The sequence below is a fragment of the Chiloscyllium plagiosum genome, unplaced genomic scaffold, assembly GCF_037043375.1.
Source record: "Chiloscyllium plagiosum isolate Xiang-an unplaced genomic scaffold, Cpla_swu_hap1 HiC_scaffold_25, whole genome shotgun sequence".
Taxonomy (NCBI): domain Eukaryota; kingdom Metazoa; phylum Chordata; class Chondrichthyes; order Orectolobiformes; family Hemiscylliidae; genus Chiloscyllium; species Chiloscyllium plagiosum.
The window spans coordinates 37,393,189-37,405,489 of record NW_028270163.1 but is presented as its reverse complement, the minus strand read 5'-3'; the positions used below and the strand labels follow the sequence as shown (position 1 = coordinate 37,405,489).

The 12,301-nt window shown below is 41.7% G+C and overlaps 1 protein-coding gene and 1 long non-coding RNA gene across 8 annotated transcripts in view; one reads left to right on the top strand and one right to left on the bottom strand.

Moving 5' to 3' along the window:
- The window catches only part of bahcc1b (BAH domain and coiled-coil containing 1b), a 248,990-nt gene extending 240,518 nt beyond the window's left edge, over positions 1-8,472 (bottom strand). For 5 of the 6 annotated variants that reach the window (XM_043714769.2, XM_043714772.2, XM_043714774.2 and 2 more), the window contains exon 1: positions 123-524. The gene's annotated coding sequence lies outside the window, so the exon portion shown is untranslated. Of the gene's footprint in view, positions 1-122; positions 525-7,858 lie in introns of those variants that run through there. The other variant, XM_043714770.2, reaches the window with a different exon arrangement.
- LOC122562164 (uncharacterized) lies at positions 553-7,438 on the top strand. 2 transcript variants are annotated; one of them, XR_006315254.2, is made up of 3 exons: positions 569-1,232; positions 1,420-5,097; positions 7,293-7,438. It is a non-coding gene; the product is annotated as an uncharacterized LOC122562164 (long non-coding RNA). The 2 variants fall into 2 exon arrangements; XR_006315255.2 differs by lacking the exon at positions 7,293-7,438 and having other exon boundaries at positions 553-1,232; positions 1,420-4,532.
- Positions 8,473-12,301: the final 3,829 nt, after the last annotated feature.

Below are 12,301 nucleotides of genomic sequence, written 5' to 3'. Positions count from 1 at the left end.
CTTTAATAACAAACAAAGACGGAAATACATTAATTTACACTGAAAAGTAACAAATATTTTAATTTTTATCATGTTTGTATTTTGACTTTTCTTGTATATATGTAGCAAAAATGTGTACTTACTGCAATTCCGAGTATACACTGCCTTATTGTGAAAAAAGCAAAAAAGAAAGACTAATTTTTAATTATCTGGACGCTATGTGACATGCTACACTTCTGAAAAGGTTGCAGTTGAGCACGAGCACTAAAAGATTTCTTTGCTTCAACAACTTGTCTGTACAATGAGGCACGCACAGCGAGCAATCCTGGGCTCTTGTCAATCAAACTGTGTAAACAAGACCCCCATTGGCTGGCGGCCCGCCAGATCCCTGTCAATCAAACTGTGTAAACAAGCCTCTGATTGGCTGGCGGCCAGCCCGCGCCGGGCTGCATGAAAAGCAATTAGGGCGCGGCGACGGTTTCGGGGCACCCCTCGCGCCGAGTTGAAGGAGAGCTGGTATAAAGGGAAGTGACGGTTTCGCGGCCGCCTCCACAGAGACCCAAATGGCCTAGGAGCAGAAAAGGGAGAAGAGTGAAAGAGTGGAAGTTGTAAGTGCAGGAGGAAGGTGATCTTCGCAGAGAAATATTGAGTGAAGGGAGAACTGCAGTTGCACACAACAGAGAAAGAGAGAGAAAACAGAGGAAACGCCAGGCAGCAGAATTTGCAGAACAGAGCCAGAGAGAGAAAGCAACGTGGAAGAGCTGGACAGACTGGGACAGAACAATTGCAAGGCAAAAAGTAGTGCTGTGAAAGGAAACAGGAAGAGTGATGGAACAGACTTTTCCAACACCAGGAAGGAGCCACGAAGATCATTGCGACAGAACCAGAGAAGCAGCAAAGAGATTGAATAGAAGACTTTAAACTTATTTAACATGTGTAAGCGTGAGTGTCAGAAAGATAAAGCAGGGACAATTGTGTCCAAAGGGATAATTGTGATTTCAAAGTTTACTGAGGAAAAGAGTTCAAAAAGAAAGGGAAATATGTGAGATCCGAACAAGCTGGAAGAATAAGCAGTTGTACGCGATATGGGGTGAAGAAATTTAATGCACAATGCCTGGCGCGATGAGGAAGTTTGGAAAGCTCTGTGCTTTGCTGAAAACACATGGTGTGTGTGTGTGTGTGCTTACATCCGCCTAGGCAGACTTCATTCTGCAATGCAGCAGTTTCAAGAAAAGGGAAGAATACAGATCGAGGTGGGTTTAAAAATAATTTTTCTAATTCAATTTCTGCGTTGCCATGACTTCCAAAACTAGACCAGTCTCTTGTATATTTATACACGTGTGTGTGAACTTGCTCACCTCTAGATCTCCTACACTCTTTTCTCTAACTTGTAATTCTCTCCTTTTTCCCTTCTCTCTCTCTCTCATTTTACACCAACAGAGGAGGCCTGTTAAAGCCTGGAGGACCAGTGGATAGGATAATTAATGCAAAATGACTGATGGCTGTTGAAGAAGGCAAGTCCTGCAAAGAGGATTGTGCGTGATCAATGAAGCATCACTGACTGACAGTTTCCTTCGATCTTACACCCAGATCCCAACTACCGGAACGAGGATTTGTCACCAGAGGCCGGAGGCTACTCCATGCATATTTGCAATGCAAGGCAAAAAGCTGAAAGGAAAAAGAAACAGGGGAAGAAAGAGAAACAAGACGTTTCTTTTTACAAAAAAAGTTAAATAAAAAAGCAGCTCGGGAAGAAAGGATAGGTATTAAAAAATCAGATAAATTTGAGAATGGAAATGATAGTTGCAGATGTATATAATGTGTCTATTTAAACTTTCCAATACCGTATAAATGTTTTGCCTCGGCTCTCGTTTTGTGAGCTCGTGTGCGGATTGACCACATAGGTCTGAGCTACAGAGGTAACTACGCATTAAACTTGTTAACATCTACAGTCTAGCATCAAGTCGTCGTTTCCCACCCCCCATCCCATTTCCGTCATGAATTGTCAATTTTAGGCCGGCTTCACAAATTCAAAACCAACCAACCAGTGGTCTTTGGGCTTTGGATCTTGATTCGGAAGCATGACCGTCAGAAAGCAGCTTCATGCAATAAAATGGCAATGTGTTTCAGAGAGGAAATAGCGCCTTTTTCTTTCTGAAGTGACTGAAATTCAAACAAGCAAGGCACCGGGCTGTTCCTTTGCTGTATGATTTCAGGATGGGTTGTAAAAGAGTCTCGGAAAGAGAGAGACTGTTACTTTAATCCACGGAGCTTTGAGCGAATGTGAGAAATCTCTCTAATAGGGCACTGCATCTGTGTTGCATTATAAGCTGTTGAGGTCACCCTCGTAAATGCAAGAAGCTATTGGCACGGCTGCTTCATTACGATGCATTTTATTGAAGAAAAACGTAAAAGTAAACGGGGCTCGAAAGGACTGAAAAGCAGTCTGCAGTCTGTGAATGTTTCAGTCCGTGTAATTTTTTTTGCGTTTTCTTAATCGGGTGTTGAAGAGAAATTTGCGAAGATATTATCTGGACAGATCACGTTTCAAACTGCAGCATTTTTTTGTGGGGAGGGTAGTGGAGTGGGAAAAAAGGATCTGGTTTTAGCTTTAATAAATTAGAACCTACCGATAGGCGTAACGGCTACTTTTAAACATCAATTAGGAGAAAGTGTTCCAAAGGTAAACTTAGTATGAACATTCTAAGTGACTGTAACGGCAAATCAAAGAAACGTATCAAAACCGAAATACCTCATAAGGTCAGACATTTCCTTCTTTAGGCTCGAACAGCTTTTATCAACAACAAAAAAATACATTTTGCACAAAGGGCCTTTATTGTGCGATGGCGCTCTCACACGGTATCACAAAGTTACTCACACACAATCCCATGAAGGAAACTTGCCAAAATGATTGAAAATAAAGATAGCAAATCTCCTTTCACGGCTGCGAAGCCTCTCTTCTGGCGTCTGTGAAGCCACTTTGTGCTAAACCTTTCTTTTTATTTATTTTACAAATGAATCTGTAACCACGCCACAATTTACTAAAACCGAAGGGGGGGTTTATTATCAACCATCTGACCAGCTAAATTTTAAAACAGACTGCTTCGACTAGGGAGGGAATCAAGGGGCCGGTGTGACCACACTGAATGAATTCCACTTGAACTCTGGTTTGTGTCCAGTTAACCTTTCTACCGCAATCTCTTCATTTTCTGTCTAGTTTTCACCAAAAGAAAAGTTACCACGTTAAAGAGCAGCGTATGTGGATGTGTGAATTATTTTATATATAATTCCCAATAGCTTGGGCATTACGTGATGTATTCCCCCGGCACGGGAATTTTTGTTGGTTGATTTGTTTTTGTTCTATAAAGTGCAGCACAGACGCCGGTTAGATGGTCTTTGAAAGTGCGAACTGAAGAGAGTTCGAGATGAACTCGACGGGAGAAAGCTTTCAAATCAACTGGAGAAGGAGAGATTCCCTTCCCAGCACATTCTGGTTTATTTATGAACTGCAAACCAACAAGGAGATGCTGTGCTGACAATATCCAACTCGGTATCTGTGCTGGTGGGTTTTTAAAAATGATCTGGTTTCGAATCCCGATTCTCTCGCCACACGTTTGGAATATTCTATGGAAAATTAAACAGATCTCATATGCACAGTCAGAACTCGCACCTTCACCAAAAAGTTTCATTATTGAGAATGTGCGGAGGGTGTGTTATGTGATAAATCGCACTGCCTTCAGTTCGTCAATTAGACGCGGACCCCTCGAAACAAAATATCAGCTCTATTTTAACGCCAGGATTGTACAGCAGCTCAGAAATGGTCAAGCTCCTAAGAACCAGCTTTTGTCACGCGTTTATACTATATACCCATTTACAATTGTTGATCACTTGAACAGGTTCCTTTTTTAAAAATGCCCATTTATAAATGTTCATATTCCACTAAATGAGAAGTGGGCGGCCCAGGAAATTCGAAAGAGTGCCCATCATTTTCGTGTTGTAAATATTAGTCGAGGGTTTTTTTTGAAAGAAATAGATTTGGCGTTTTCTAAATAAATCCTTGTATAACATATAGCAAGATTCGCCCTTTACCAATGTGTAGAGGAGGTGGGAATAAAATCTAGCTAGAGATGCACGCTTTTTTAAATGAATCCAAATTAAATATTGTTTTACAATTGAGCAACAATTTTCGGAGCTTATTTTTCTGACGGTCTGTCAATTTTTGATGTTGAAATGGACGTTAGACAAGCCCCTTTCTTTGCTTACGGTTTTCTACAACCGAGTGAGCCTGTCACATCAATAGTTTTAAAACAGGGAAAGTGAATTTGAGCGTTCATCACTCAAAACTTATCCAAGGGCTTAGTGCCCCTGCTACATGCATGTTGTGGATATTCATGGCTGTTAATTATCAATTTACTATTCAGCAACATGCTGAAAACACAAAAACGATGTTCAAGATGTTAGGGTGGTTATTACCAATCGCTATCTGTGATGAATTTATGTATTGTAATGAATTTAATTACCGATGTAAATAAATGTTGTACGCTGTATGGAGATGGGCTGTTTTAATATTGTGTGGGGTGTCCACGCGTTGACTCTGCCTGCCCGAGGCTGCTGAAGCGTTTCGAAGAGGGAATGGTGGGCGCAGTTCAAACTGCAGCCCGAGCTATCTGCTAGGGATAGGCTCCCTTCCTCCGCGCTTTCCCTGGAAGATTGAGGGGCGCCTCATGTTCGATGGTAGTCACCGTCAGTGTGTGTGTGTGGGGAGGGGGGGGGGTTGAGAGCGCACGTTAGTTGAACCCTCCCTAAAGAGTGTGAAAATTAACGCTGTTGAAAATCTTTATCAACGGTCTCCTTGTCGAATTACAAACCCCTACTCCAACGAACACCACCCGGCTCGAGGAGTGATATCTCCCTAAGAAATTGTAAATTGGGGATTTACAGGTCATTTTCGGATTCTCCCCACGGAAACTCGGTGGCGGCTGGGTGTAAATGTGCAGAACGGGACGGCGACGTTAAACTGCCGGGCGCAGGAACTGCCTCCGAGAGAATACTTTCGGTTTCATACTTCAGCAATGGGAAGCCCTACAGACTGTGGCTGGGAGTTTGCAATATATCAAAGTAAAATGCTTTTATTTGATACAATAGTCCGCAATGAGACTACGGGCCGGGGTGGGGGGCGGGGAGGGGTTCGACAGGGGACAAGGGCAAAAAGACAAAAGGAAAAACTAATTTACATCTGACAAAAAAAGAGTCCAACGATTAAACTGGGACGAGCGATACTCAGACCGTTTTCTGCGCCGACAGCGGTAATTTAGCAAAAAAAACCATAGTGTCTCACTTAGCTATGAGGAGTTAATTTTTTTTTGGTGGGTGGCGGAACGGGAATAAGATCCATGCATCTTTGGAGCTAATATTTCACCGAATGCAAGCTCATTTGCCTGCTAAGTAATACTATTGAGCCCGCTATTGGAGTGAAGATAAAAGTCAGCGCATCCACAGTGATCTCTCTCTCTCTCTCGCTGCGTGCTCTCTGCAACACTCGCTTTGCACATATTGAAACATTACACAACCCCCCGAGCTCAGTGCCTCAGTTTCTGTGTGGCGCTTGACATAGAAGTCTATTTTCTTTCCACAGTTGTCGAGGTTGGTGCCGATAGGCCGGAGCTTCTTTCATTGCCATCTATTTGGGAGAGTGAATGCAAAATGGCGCAAATGCAGCATTCCCTGTTTGCAGTCGATGAGCCCTCAGATTTACATTATAAGCAGATCCTCGTGATGTTTGATCTCAGAGAGCGGCGCTGGGGAAGATTTGAGGGTATTTGTGCTTCAGGCAACACACTGCAGACTCTGTCCGCTGCCAGTGTGATCCGAATCGGTTACTCACAGGAGAATTCACCCAACGTCACATGGAAAGAGCAGAAACCCTAGAATAAAACTGAAAACAGACACATGCACTCACACACTCGGCAAAACTCTGCTCTCTTCATTTCAAACACACACATACCTGAGATACTAATATTAAAGCCCCGGGACCGACCTGCAAGTGTTCTGGGAAACCCCCACACGTGTTGCAATGATTTTTTTTGTGTTCAAACTGTAATGATACTGAGGTGAAACTTATTGCACACATTTACCTCAAAGGCTTGCAGTGCACCTCATGCTAAAGTACTTCCATCGTTTACATCTGCAGAAATGCATCGAGTCCCCTTTCATACTCATGACGACACCGTCTTTTTAAAATAATTTCACCCAAATAGGCGCTAAAATGTTCGACCTTGCCTAGCAGAGCTACTCTTGTTTTGTTTTCACCTCCCCCTCCCACCCGACTGCATTTTAAGGAGATAATTAGCAACCTAGCCTTTAGTCAGCAGAGTACAATAAGATTATAACCAACCCCCCATCACAAACAGTTCCCCAACCGCGGGGTTCCCTTTCAAATTGCTTTTCTTCCTCCTCTTTTGTGGTTTAAAGACACAATACGCAGTAAAATAAATAATTGAAAAGCGTAAAGATGTTCTGCTGTTACACCCCGACCCTTTTCCCCAGTAATCAAGATTGGGTTTTATTCCATCAATGTTAGCCTTAAAAAGGGGGGGGGGGGGGGGGGGAATTCAGCAGATAGAAGAAGGGATTACAGCGTTCTGCATGATTTAACTTCCTCCATGCCAACAGAGACTATCTGTTCATCGCCAAAGAAAATACTCAAATTTCTGCTATAATTTGATTAAAAAACAATAGACGTTTGAGGTCCTAAATGTGCTGCAGCTGAAAAGAGTTTAATCTATTTGCTCTAAACCTGCAAAACAAGATCTAATTGGCAACGTATTAGTAATCCAGCAACTGAAGCTCTTGTCAGTTTTTTAAAAAAATAACTAAAACAGAAGGATTTATCAAACAGGGAAAAGAATGTGCTCGCTGAATGGAACGGTACCAAGTGACAACTTTGGACAGAACCTGAGTTAAAACAACATGCTGCTTGTCTTGTAAATGTGGCACAATTGTGTGAATTGTATTAACTACATTTTCGCCGGCTTCGGATTTATATTTATGAATACGATATAAATCACCAGACGTTGTGTGCTGCACCAATTTATTACGGGTCCATTTTCGCCTTGATTCCCGATGCATCAACCCCCCCCCCCCCCCCCCCCATTAACAATCATGCAACGGCAGAAATATATATATATGTCGCCGGTGGAACAATCCTTACAAATGAGCAAAACAACAAAATCACCCATAAATGAAAAATCGCGCATTTGCTTCAGAATTTCCCTAAACGAACAGTTGACACGTCCCTTCTTTTCTCTCCCCAGCACAACCCAAACCATCGCTCTGTGAATCTGAAGATGAATCGTAGGGAGCTCATGAAGCGAAAATAAAAATCCGCGGGTCTCCGCCATTCCACCCACACGCACCTCCCAAACCCTGATGGAAATCAAACCAACTTCTATATGAAATATAGCGTTCACTTCAAAACCCAGTTAAAATTGCACGTCTTTTTTTTGGTCTAGATTTCCAGGAAATTAAATATCTATCTTGTCCCCTTTCACCTGGGTTTGATTTGCCTGCTCGTTTTACACTATAGCACAGCTTTGAATTGGACAGCCAAAAAAAAGTTATTTTCAAATAAAATGAATCGCCGACCCCCACATTCCTTTGCAGTGTAAAAGGCGAGCCGAAGACTAAAGCTCAGCTTGTTTATTCTCTAGAAGACAGTGTGGACAATGGTTATAGGACATTCTTATCATTTAACTGTTCACATACACTGTGGTCCCTTTCTTTGCTGTTATAGTTCCCTTTCGCCCGCTTATACGTTGTGTATATTTATAAACCGCTGACGGGGGAGAAAAAAGATTTCTTTTTTTAAAAAATGACATACCAAGGCGGTCGATGCAGGCGGCAGATCGAGCCTGTTTCCTAGAGAAAGCCCAGTTGTAAATATCTGCACGGTTTGTATTTTGTCCCGGGTTGCCTCTGTTTTGTTAAGGATTGGTGTGCAAACAGGATTCTACCTGTCTCCATACAGTAAAAGAGGGAATGAACTCGGTCAAACAGATGCGTTCTGCGCTGCCACTCCGCTCTCAAATTTATGGCTGGCTGACGTGCCTCTTCTCCCACAATGGAGCCGCTTGACATTAACCATAAAATTGATGAGAGAGAAGCGAAATCTAATCTCTTTTCCAGATCCTCTCCGCTTTTTCCCGGTTCCAGTATCCCACTTTGAGCAGGCAGCCCCACTCCCTTTGTCTCAAACCCGGCGCTTCCGCCACTATTTTTTTTGCTGCTATTGGGAATTTTTTTTTTAAACGGGAGGTGGGTGGGCGGAGAATTTCTTTTTTTTTGGTGGCGGGGGTGAAGGTAAAAATCCTAATAGTGCGAACGGAAAAAGAAAGGAGCTACAAATTCTGCGAACTTCCTAAACTCGGCTATTGTTGGGTCCACAGTGTTTGGAACTGTGCTCAAGGCACGACTCTTCAAGTGAACCTGGTCAACACAGCAATTTCCACCGCACCATCGCCCCCCCCCCCAGTGGTATACGACTCAGCCCTTTTAAGAGAGAAACCGCACATTTAAAGAATGGAGTACACATATACACACTGAGCTACGACTTATTCTAATTGGGACTCACTATTGTTTTGCTTCTTATAAAAAAAGAAAAAAAGCTCATCTGTGACCTCTGCTTCTTTCATGTTGGTTAGATTGACGATAGCAATGCTTCCCGCATTGATATGTGATGGGGAGAGAGAGAGAGACCAAAGGGGCCAGCGCGCTGGAGGAGACAGCTCTCCCCGGACCCAGAGATCCTTGTCCTGAACTGCCTGGTGAGGTCACAGCCCTGGGAAATACACTGACGTCATTCTGGGACCCCCAGATGACGCCACACAGGCAGGGCAACGTGACGTCACACCCATGACGTCACCGTCCATTGAACCCCCCCCCCATCCGCCCTCCCTCTCCCACACCCAACCAGGAAATCGAATGGCCTGAATGTTTTAACCCCTTGCACGTTTTAAATTTGCAGTCCAACCTTTTCCCGGAAGCTCGTTGAGTGTAACTATCAAATGTCTCCACTTAAAGGCCGACTGCATTTTCACTGCTTCGTTCTTCCCCTCTTGTTGTTGGCTCGTTGTTTATTGGCATCAACATCGACCGTCCATCGCTGACTGCTACCACCCTCCGCGCCCCCCAACTCTAGCCTCCCTACGCTCGGTGACTGCATGGTTCCCATTTTCAAAGTCCCGGGATGACGCCAGCACAAGTGACATGATAGTGCAGGGTCTAAATGCACACTGGTGCATTTAGACAACCTAGACATTGACTTTCTTCTCTCTCTCTCTCTTTCCCCACCCAACCCTACATCATAGCCTGGATGAGCGAGAATGGTGGGAAATGGTGCTGCAAATGGGTACAGCTGTCAGTCAGCAACTACGCAGATACAGAGACAAGTGGAGTGCTGCTATGATAGACCCAAGCACCCTTAGCCTTTCCAGACATGTGACTTCAATTTGGATAAAAGCAAAATCGAAAGAAAGTACGCCAGTAGGACTACACGGGGATAATACATTGATCAACGTTTTCTTGAAGTTATCCTATAAATGCATCATTTCGTATTTATAGTCAATTATTAGCATACTTTTAAATTTCAATTAGTAAACTATTGATTCCTTAGATAACGTTTGTCAAATGAAAACAAAACAATTAAACATTTCTTCTTTTCTAACAACATTGTCCACCCATTTATCATACTGGTTCATTTGTGTTTGCGGAATGTGATATTCCCATCAAATTCATGAGCAATTAAACAAAAGTTTAATTTTTCCCGATTTTCTGCTTTCATTGACATATTCAAAATTAGATAAGAAACAATGCTATCCTACAAATAATTAATTATTTAAACTGTCATATTGTCACAATTAGAAAATAAAACAAGTAATTGAGAACTTTTAAAAATTCTTAATGTACATACAACCTGAAGATTTTTTTGTTAGTTTTGCATTATCCTATTGGTTTGCTAACAGTTTGAGAGAATAACAATGGAAATAACTTTCTACATCACCAGGTTAAAAGTAACCTGGCAGGTTAAATCTCTTCCAGTTCTGTAAAGAACTTGGAACAAAAAAAAAACTGTCTGGACTGTATGGAACATGGACCATAAGTAGACTTTTTTTAACTTAACTCTTTCTCCAGACAGATGTTATTGCACAGTTAATTTAGCTATGGAATAATAGTTCACTCTGTATTTCTATCAAACCATTTTTTTTCAGTCTATAAATGTATTACTGAGTTTCTTCCTAATTTGAACAAGTGGGACAAGCAACATGTAAAACACCAGTTATCCAAAGTCTACTATATTAGCATTGTGCCTTCCTAACATTCACCCCCAATCCTATTCAGTAGTCATGCATATAGTGTCTAGGTACCAGATTGGTGGCTATCGGTATGGAGATCATCCAACAGCATAAATGTCTGAATTCCATGTGACTGTTGCAGGAAGACTATTTAGGGGCATCAGCCATATGTACCTAAATGACTGTAAACAGCAGTGTTACTGGCACTGTGGTATGTTTACACAACATTTCATATGTGGTCGTTCCAAAACATTGCCAAGATACATCTTGCACACTATAGCTCAAACTGAGACCGCATCAAAGCAATGAAAGCAATATACTGCCAGTTGCTTTGTGAGGTGGTTGTACAGACATTTTGGTTAAGATTTGAATTTCATGGTACTGCCTACTGGAGAAGTATTTCCATAACGCATTCCACACGAGGTGCAAATTAAGTGTGCTAGTAACTTTTCTTGTATGTATCATTTTTGTCTGACAGCAGATTTCTTAGATACCTTAAACTCCCCCTCAGATAATATTTGGTCATTCAAAATTCTTATTTCAGTGATTTTATTGGCTCAATATAGGAAATATTATCTGAAATCCTACGTGACAGTTTTTCCCAGTAGATGAATTTTCTAAATATATTTTAAAACTAAATAAGAGGCCCTCTTCTGTCAGCACACTATAGAGTAATTAAGAAGAAGGATGCTGTTGGATTACTTGGTGATTCAGCACATGCTGCACTCACAGATGGTACATTTCAAATTCATAAAAGGGACTGCCTACCAAACAAGATTTGCTATGTCAGTTGTCCAGTGTGGGATGTTACAAAGCAGAAGCCTGGAATTATCCAATTGGAAGGGAAAAGGGAAGATAACTCACTGTGGGCTACTTTTGACTGTCTTTTAGTAACAGGCTAATCAATAATAAACAAAAAATGGACATCCACAGGACACTCCCAAACATTTTGCAGCTAATAAATTTATTTGTAAGGTAGTGAAATGCAATGTCCAATTTGCATACCACAAGGTTCCACAAACTGACCACTTTGTCTACTGCAATGGTGTTGATTGAGAAATGTGCCGTACAGGACTTGTGGAGAACTCCCCTGCTCTTCTTCACATTATGCCATGGGAACATTTACATGTGAATAGCCAGATGGGTCTCTCTTTAAAATTTCATCTGAAAGATGGCAATTCTGGCAATGCAGCACTCCCTGCCCACTGCACTGATGTGTCAGCTTACATTGTGCGTCAAGGAGGGGGATTTGAAATCACAATTTTATGACAGAGATGAGAGTGCTTCAAACTGTGCCAAGCCAGTACATTAGCAGATGTCTGGGACCAAGAAGCAGACACTTTGCCTTAGGAGATTGTGAGAATACATACAATGCTTTCTTAATATAAATCAATGGAGGTATGGGATACTTTGCTTGCTTTCAAAATATGCTAAAGGCACTGTCTATCTAATCAAGAAATTCTCTTTTTGTGATTCAGCAATTCTACTTTCACACTACTATCAATTATCATGATTAAAATGCTGTTGACATTCATCACTGAAAAATTTCCAGAGTATGATCTTCATGTTACGTCACTATTGTGGAAATTGTCTCAAAATCACATTTTACCTGCCACCTTTGATCTTACTCAACAAAGACAATTCATAAATTAGCAAATGACTATAGTTACTTCCTGTGCCTCCACTTAAATTGAATGATGGAAGGGATATCACACAATCTACTAATCTCAACATGGACCAAGCTCTTTTGAAGAAAACAATTGCCTTCAAATCATGATTTCACCATTTATTTCTGACTTTTCTTTGAGAAGACCACACAGTTGCAAATAATCACTATAACGTTTATGAGAAAATAAACTATTGAAGGCAATAAAACTTGGGGAATGTCAGATCCTTTGGCATACCCAGTTGTCCTCACTAATATCTGACAACTGGCATATGATTTGACAGACCAGTTCAGAGATGCAGGATCA